Here is a 9,377-nt window from a genome sequence, read left to right on the forward strand (position 1 = left end):
ACTCAAAATTACTTCAGATGATGCCAGCTTTCCCCTGCTCAGGCTCACAATCTTGGAAATGTAGAATTTAGGAAATGAAGAAGATTCCAGGCAACAGAATGACAGACTTCAAACTGAAGGGGTTTTCCAGACATGTGTTAATTAATGTTGATGCTGGTCTCTTGAGTGAGGCGCACTAATCCATCATACTTGTTTATTACTGTTTGAGTGACACTGCGAATTACTGTCATCCTGATTTCAAACAAGCAACAGCATATTAACAGCATCCTTGTGGGTTTTGTGTGTGTATGATGAGAGATCATTAAATCTAAACGAAGACATCTAAACAAACACATCATTACAGAGGTCAGGAAATGGTGGACATTTTCCTGAAAGATACGAGAGATTCTCACTGCTGTTCTGCTCTGAGCTGAACCCTGTCATCCATAATTTACACTCTTCTCTCTCCCCTTCCCTTCTTGCCCTCCCCACTTGTCTATCTGTCTATTCTGAGCCTGGAGAAAACCGGAACAAGACAGGGGAACACAGTGTACCATGCAAGCACAACGCACACACACGCTTGTTTTTCTATGATGCTGGGGACTTTCCATTGACTTCTATTGTTTTTAGAATGAGATAATGGTACTTTTATCCCATACTCTTAAACCCAACCTTCAAACAAAGTATGTTTTATTACATATTATGTTTTATTATTAAACCATGTTCGTCATTAGTTCCCACAATGTGGGTGATTTCAGGTTTTACTATCCCAAATGTTCACACAAGGCCGACAAATCCTTATCCACCCACACACATCACTATACTTATCCCTCACTTTCATTCATCCATGCATGTTCTCTCTCTCTCTTTCTCTTCCTTGATGATTTTTAGTGATGTTGCTTGGCAACAGATCTAAACAAACCATCATAATGCTGTAAATACATGCATGTGCTTTTATGAACACTGTGAAGACATGTGCATTCCTACCAGGACTCATTTAACTTACAACAATGACAAACCATGGTTCACTGCAAAACTCAGACAGCTCCTTCAGGCCAAAGAAGATGCTCACAGGAAGGGGAATAATGTCTTGTATAAACTTCTGATTCTGATTCTGATTCTGAATGTATTAAAAGATTTAAAGGTGGTCATAAGAAAGAGAAAACACATCAGCAGATGCCTGTTATGTTATCATGACACTGTTTAGACCTTTTAGAAACACGTGAAGGTGCTCTGAGGACTGGTGTTTTTCACGATGCTCCATCCCCGCCTCCCAGGCACAAGCAGACACAGGAGGCTTGAAAACATGTTTACCATCACCATTAATAAAACACTGAATTAAGGTCTGCCTGCAATGAATAAACTCTGAACTCTGAACTGTCTGTACCTGTCATGGCACACATGACTGGATCTTGTGCTGGTTGTCAATGCGAGCACGTCAAGTTGTGCCACAATCCTCTGTGAGCAAATATTAACCTGAATGAAGTGTAATGGAAATAAACGACAGCTCATCTGGGATGTTTACAGAACACAAACTTCATTAAAGGATTTTTGCTAATGCATGTGAGCAAGATGCATAAAAACTAGCAGATGACACTGAGATCGAACTGGTATGATGTATATTTTTCAATTTTGGATTGATAGCACATGTGGGCTTACGAGTTGAGTTTCCTGAACTTGTTTTCAGGATACAGATTACCTACTTACTTTAGTTCATGCATTGTCAGGAGACAGTAGCTCTTAATTAACGAATAAGATTTGGCTATTGTCTGTGTTGTGATATTGCTCTTAAAATAGAAATCTTAGGACTTTCTTTAATTTTAACAGATGGCTGGATAGAAATGGGGTAACTGTTTATGTGAGGAAAGAGAGATATCATGAGTAGCTTCCTGCTTAAGCTTGTCTGTTCTCAAAACGACATAGACATGGGCCTGTCCAAATATGCATAAAGATGAGAAGAGACACAGTAGATATAAGATCCTACATAAAAAATTTGACCATTGGAAAATCCACTGTTTAGTTTTCGCAAATTTCTGCTAAAAGTAAAATGATGTCACATTGTGAGTGCTATGACACAGCAGATGTACAATGTCAAAGCCAAATTAAAGAAGCACATTTTTGGAACCAAGATAAGAAACTTGGTATCAGAAATGCAGATGGCACACCTTGAAAAACTAATAAAAATATTGTATTTAGGTCTGATTATTTGAAAGTTGTAAGATTCATTTTAATTGAAAATGTGCAGCCTCACCTCCTGAATGGAATCTCTGCCTCTGAATTTGTTTAACACGAGCATCTGACCCTAATTTGGGGGCAATCTGATTAAAGCTGTAGGAATGAGTTTGGAAAAAAGTAAAAGGGCAGAAAATTCAAAACAGGCTAAATTGAAATGATAAGGTACATTGAACTCAGCATAGGAATTTATCTACATCATGATTGCAGTGTGATACCACTTTTATACATTTGGAAAAAAAAAAAAAAAAACCACAAACAAAAAAACAAGAAAGTCATGTTATTTAACTTACATTTAAGACAATATTGCCTATTACTTTGTTTAGTTTCGCTCCATGAATGGGAGTAAACATTTTTCTCAGAACAACTAGTCTGAACGAAGGCACAGACAATTTTGCAAATGAACAAAGCACTGCCCACAAATAAGTTGCTTTCTATTGGTCAATGTGGGTAAGTTCAACAATCTTGAACCCAACAAATCAGTCTTGGTAAATGCTTTGGTAAATGCTTTGCCTTGGGAAGTCCATTAGTGAAATTCCATGGACAAAAAAAAGACAATACTGCAAGTTAAGCATACAAGAAGCCACATATGTGTTCCAGATTCAAACATCACAGAGGTTCCTGCCAAACTAAGCAACTGCGTATTTGTGAATGTTGTGAATTTGCATGTCAGAGTTCATTAAACATGAACTTGACACAAACAACTGCATGGGAAAATTCTTGAATGCGTATCATATTGAATCTTTTCTTTAGCACTTTCTTCAGGACTATAGCACTCTAATGCTGCTCATCAAATCAAATTTAAGGAATGGAACTAAATATATGTTTAATTACAGGGAATATTTGGAGTAAGTTGTTGCTGTGACAAGATTTTTTGATTAATACAGGAATATACCCACTGGTTTAGTCAGATTTATACTAAATATTATAATATTAGTGGACTATAGAAATATAGGAATATTCTTTTTAATGTAAACACAGTGAAAAAATTCAAAGTAAAAATGACATGTATAATACTGTATATGCATTGGTTCAGAGAACATAACTTACATGAACATGCCTTATCAGTGACAACAAGACACATAAACTAAGATTATCTTCAGATTACTTTTTGGTACAAATAACACAAATAAACAAAAACAGTTATAATTGTCGCTACACCCCTGCTTATGTACATTGATGTACACATTCCGTATGTGCATGAGCCTGAGTGACTTCACGGGAGAAACAGTGCCATCTTGTCAAGTTCACGGGTCAGGTAAGTGCCACTAAATAAATGTTCTTTTTTTTTTATACTAAATTTAACGAGAAAATCATGCAACATATTCGATTTTTTTGAGTGGATATTTAGAAAGTGTTTTATGAGTTGTATATCCGAAGAAAAGTGGATATTTAAGTGTATGTCAAGTTCAGGCGTCAGGTAACGTTACGTTAAGTCAAGTGGCACTGAATAAATATTTGTACTTAGACTGAATTTATCAAAACATATATTATGAGAATCCCTGGATAAAGGCAATCCCAGCCACCCATCTGTTTATCTGACAGGTTTATATCCGAGAAAGTATTTGCCACACAAACCAGTCTATGGCTGCTAATGATATGTTATGTACTAAGTACTTTTTGTGCTGCAAAAGTTTTTTGAAAACGCTCCCCCAAGTGGATAAGCTTGAAAAAAAGGCCTTCCCGTTGTAATATGGACTGTGAAAACAGAAGTTTTAGAAAAGGATGATGCATGTTTATTCATGTAAACCCAAAACAATCAAGATGGCAGCCCATGTTTTACCAGCATTGTTGTGCCTTCTTTCCACTTTCATAGTCTTGTTGAAGATAATAATGTTCATGTAAATTCATTCCCAAATGCTATCCTGACTAGGTTTCATTAAAATCAACCTGTACAGTGCACAGAATGAGATTTTTTATTTTACTTTTTTTTTTTCATTCAACTTTCAACTATCAATACTTTCTTTATTCAAGAATTGTCATTGTTGTTTTGGTTAAAAGACAGTTTTATATAGTCATTAACTGAAAGTATTGTGGCTTGCACTATGACTTGAAAAGATCTCTTTGAGGAACTGTAACACAAGACAACATATTGAAGGGGTCATTCAAGTTCCTGCTGAGGTCAGAAAGTCAAAACAGATGTAAGTCATATGACACAAAGACTAAAGGAAATGAAAATCAAATCCCTCAAAATGACCATCATCTCTTTGATTTCCTGTCTGCTTAGAGCCTGAACCTGAGGGGATAAAAGGTAAAAGAATTAAAAATTAAGTCAAGTCAAGTATATTTCTATAGCTCTTTTCACAATACACATTGTTTTTAAAGCAGCTTTAAAGTTATACTGTTCTGTCTACAATGCCTTAAAGGTCCCATGACATGCTGCTTTTTGGATGCTTTTATATAGGCCTAAGTGGTCCCTAGTACTGCATCTGGTTGAAATGTACACACCCTCAGGCCATGATGTAGATGAGTTTGTTTCTTCATAGGAACAGATTTGGAGAAATGTAGCATTACAACACTTGCTCCCAACGGATCCTCAGCAGTGAAAACAGTGAAACAACCGTATTAAATACATATAATAAATTAAAAGAAGCTTAAAAAAAAATAGTATTTTCTCTTGACACCATAATGTTGAATACTGATGTGCAGAACACATACTGGCAAGCTTTACTGACTGCAGAAATTATTGAATGTTTTACACATTTTTGTGGCTTTTTTTTTTCATTAGTACATACATACCAGAAAATATGGGTATTTTAAAAATAAGTTTCCTTAATAAACAAAAATTAAACATTGACTAAAAGGTTTTTAGAATTTTGAAAATTCTACTTTTATATTATAGCTTATTTAGCTCTTGTTTATGGTGATATTACGGTATACGTAATACGATCTTATATTAATCATTATCAAGTAACATTTTGGCTTATGTTTAAAATATATATTGATTATGTATGGATATACTAAACAAATGGGAAGCCGGCTTTACTCGATCAGATTATTTGCGTTCTACTCAACAAAATTGTGTTTCTCTTCTAAACTTGATTTCTTTCCTTTTAATTAATGTAATTATGTGTAATCTACAAAATTTAATTATGTAGGTCAAATGTGAACTAATTTAGTACTGTTAAATGTTAAATAGAAACTTTGACACTGTGACGTTGACACTATGGGAATGCATTTTCTTGAGCTGGTGTCTAATGCTTGTGTGCAAACACACATTCTCGATTTTCTGGCATGAATTGTCGTTGCTGGTGATGTTGCATGGCCATGCTGTATGCATGACCAAGATTATAAATAGATGCTTGAAAGCATGCCATCAGCTTCTTTGTCTTCATGAAACTGTTTGTTTGTTCAGTGCATGTGAAGGGTGGGTGAAAAAGAAAGAAAATATGGCCCTAGAGTGGGCTGATTGAGTTCATTACGAATATTTTCCAATCCGCAATCAAAGTACAACCTCCCTGCCATAATCTCCCATTCTTGCCTGGTCTTAAGATCTTGGAAGAATGCTGAGCCTTAAAGGGCACATGCCAAAGGTGGAATAGATGCATGCGAGCTAAACATACCAACATCAGGTGCTTCCTTTTGGCCAAGCCTTGTCACCTCGCACCTTCGCAAAGTACAGCCCTGGCTCCTCCGCAACTCCAAGGTATCCATAAATTACTGAATTACTGAAATACACTGACGAATGGCTGAACTACCCAGGTCCAAAAATCTGGTGGTTCAATATCAAGATGTTCTCGCTCACATGAGGTGCCTAGGTTTAAAATTAAACCTTAAAAAGTGTGTGTGGGATTTGAACATTGTGCAGCCACAACTTCTCCTGCACATGTGAGTTCGATCCTCTGCTATGAGCAGCATCACATTAGGCTAAGATATTTCAGTAAGGATTTTGGATGTCGGGCTTTAGAACAGTTTTGGTTACATTGGATTACCATTGTGGTGGGGAGTGGTGTTTTTGCTTAGGATAAGAGTGGGATCTTAAATTTAAAATACTTAAAAACTAACACATTAATTAGTTTTTAAGTATTCAAAAACATAAAGCATGTGTTTCAGTTTTGCAATGTTTCTAAGGTGAAAGAAGGCTGTCCTACAAATATTGGGAATGTCACTATAAGGATAGGTTGTTATCAAACATAGTAGCCAGCAGGTTGTAACTGTGTGACACAATCAAGCAACAAATTATATTGTAGCATTTTTGTTCAGAATTTGGTCCAATAAAGAAGGAGTTCCTTTTAAATAAAAATTATTTACCTGTTTGCTGTACTGTACTGTACACTGAAATTCTAATGCAATATGAACTGTAAAACTAGTGCCAGCTTGACTTGCACATGAACTTGAGCTGCACCCTCTTCCCAGAAGTGGTGGGTAAACAACACAGATTTGACATACTGAATATATTATTCCCTAAAGGCATGAAGATACTGAAGATACCAGAAAGCAATCATCTTTAGAGAAAAATGAGCCACTGGTTTCTATTACTAAATATCAATCCTGTATTGTAACTCTTCATTCTTCAGGATCATGAATAAAAAAACTTAATATGGGAGAATGAATCATGTCTAAAATGTATCCACTAGAGTAATCATACAGTAAGTCAAGGGAAGAACAGCCCATCGAATCAGTGCCCTAGCATTTTGTAATTGACATGTGTTTTGACTCTTTTTTTCACCCACCTCATTGGAATATGTTTAGAAAGTAAGCTGAGGAAACCTGTAAATGGACGACACTGTGCTGAGTTACAGCAGTTCAGCAAACTGGACATAGAATATCAGATGAAGTTGAGCATTTCCCTTTACTATCAGGAGATAATTAAATGTAACAATCAATAATTGCCACATTGGTCTGTGTTATTCTGAAAATGTTTTTATTTGCCTGACATCTTCATGGATGTGTTCAGTATACTCTATAACTGATCACAGCAAGTATAAGGAAAAACTTTTAAATTGTCATTGTAAAAATTGTTATTGTGGCTTCTAATGACTATAATTTGGGACTGACCTGATAAACTATGAAGCTGGTTAGTGCTTATAGACAACCCTGAATCAGTAACAAACCAGCAACCATGTTCACAAACATGGTTTTCCAGCATGAACTTTTGTTACTTTTCATATAGAAAAGTGAAATACAGTCATGCATCATCACAAAGAAAATATATTAAATATTGTTTCAGTATATATTTACATTTAGAATGGTTGTGCCATCAGACCCAAAGCTTTTATCAGTGTCTCATCACAAACCTACCAAACACTGTCCTAATGCTGCATGCAGTAGTTCACCCTATAGGGGTATCTTATTTTACATTGTTTTAATAACACCCCATTTCAATTTCACATCATAAATGCACACATTGTCAATCTAAGAGGATCTATATATCATTTGTTAAATTAACAGAAATTTAAAATAAATCATTTCAACTTATCTTCTTATTCAGCACATTCTACATCGGGTCACCCATTAGCCCACCTGTCTCTGTCTCTGCTATCTGTAAACAAGCCTTGTTTTCTTGACCGCTCACAAAGAGCTGTTTGTACGTCTTATCCTGCAATTACTATGTTACCTCAACTCAACTCAACCCAACCACATGTTGAAATTCAGCTGTTTTTCTGCATGTTTTCACTGTTAAAAAGCCTCTTAGTGTGAATTGGCCCAATTGAAAAGGAAACCAGGACAATGTGTTATAAAAGCATGATCATAAGCTGTTTGTTGGGTATTTTCAGTTTGAAAATATCTGATCTGTAGTGTCAGAGCACACACACACACACACACACACACACACACACACACACACACACACACACACACACACACACGTCCAACACACACACACACACACACACACACACACACACACACACACAGGTTTCCAATGTGTTATGGGGACCTCCTTCCATATGGTGAAATGGTTTTTATACTGTACAAACTGTATTTTCTAACCACTTACCCTACCTCTATCCTTAAACCTACCCCTCACACAAAACTATATAAATATAACTACATCCTGCAACATCTGGGCAAATCAGGAACTTGTGAGGATCCTGTTTGTGGACTTCAGTTTGACCTTCAACACCATCATTCCAAACCTCCATTCATCAGTGGATCGTAAGTGGATAGTAAGACTAGAAAAATTCACATCCAACACCTGTACCATTAGCACCGGAGCCCCCCAAGGATGTGTCCTCCCCCCACTACTCCACACTTCACAAATGACTGCACCTCTACAGACCCCTCTGTTAAAAGTTTGAGGTTTACAGATGACACAACAAACTTCAACCTCATCCAGGACAGTGATGTGTCTGCATGTAGAAGTTAGGTCAAGCATCTGACTTTCTGGTGCAGTCACAACCTGGATCTGAACACACTCAGAACAGTGGAGATGATTGTGGACTTCAGAAGAAACACCACAGCACTTATCATCATGAACAGTACTGTGGCTGCAGTGAAGTCCTTCAGGTTCCTGTGCTCTACCAAGTCTCAGGTCCTTAAGTGAGATGCTCACATAGATTCAATCGTAAAAAAGACCCAGCAGAGGTTGTACTTCCTTCACCAGCTGAAGAATGTCACTAGGTTACGTATGTAACCCTAGTTCCACGAGGGAGCGAGACGCTGTGTTGCAAAACGCTTTGGGAACGCCTCTGTGTGACCGTGCTCTGAAACACCTGTGTAATCCGTCTGAGGGAATCCTGGGTGACGTCACCGGCAGGAATGATGTAGGGACCAGGAAGTATAAAAGCACATGCGGTGGAGACAGAGGCAGCTTCTGGATTGAGAAGGAAACACTCGCAGGGATGCAGGAAGTATGGCTTCAAGACGCAGCGTCTCGTTCCCTCGGGGAACTAGGGTTACATACGTAACCTAGTGACATTCCCCTTTGGGAACTCGAGCTGCGTTGCGAAACGCTTTTGAAAGGAGTATGCCCACATCCCCAGATTGACCAATCCCTGACCAGTGTGGCATGGCACCGCTAGGTCGAGAGAACTGAGGAGCCAGTTCTCTCGACCAGGAGCCAGGAGTGGCATGAAGGTCAAGGCTATAGAACCTGACGAAGGTCAGAGGGGTGGACCATCCCGCAGCATCACAAATGTCGTGCATTGAAATAGAGACCAACGCGGGACGGATTTTTTAGTCCCGCTCCCGCCCGTTCCCGCAAGATTCTGTCCCGCGCCCGT

General features: G+C 37.7%; 1 long non-coding RNA gene across 1 annotated transcript in view; it reads right to left on the bottom strand.

The window, feature by feature from the left end:
• Positions 1-982: 982 nt before the first annotated feature.
• LOC107654251 (uncharacterized) overlaps positions 983-9,377 on the bottom strand; it is a 19,206-nt gene continuing 10,811 nt past the window's right edge. The window contains exon 3 of the long non-coding RNA XR_001630316.1: positions 983-1,078. This is a non-coding gene — a long non-coding RNA (uncharacterized LOC107654251). The remainder of the gene's footprint in view (positions 1,079-9,377) is intronic.

The sequence above is a fragment of the Sinocyclocheilus anshuiensis genome, unplaced genomic scaffold (assembly GCF_001515605.1).
Source record: "Sinocyclocheilus anshuiensis isolate Anshui unplaced genomic scaffold, SAMN03320099.WGS_v1.1 scaffold551, whole genome shotgun sequence".
Lineage (NCBI taxonomy): Eukaryota > Metazoa > Chordata > Actinopteri > Cypriniformes > Cyprinidae > Sinocyclocheilus > Sinocyclocheilus anshuiensis.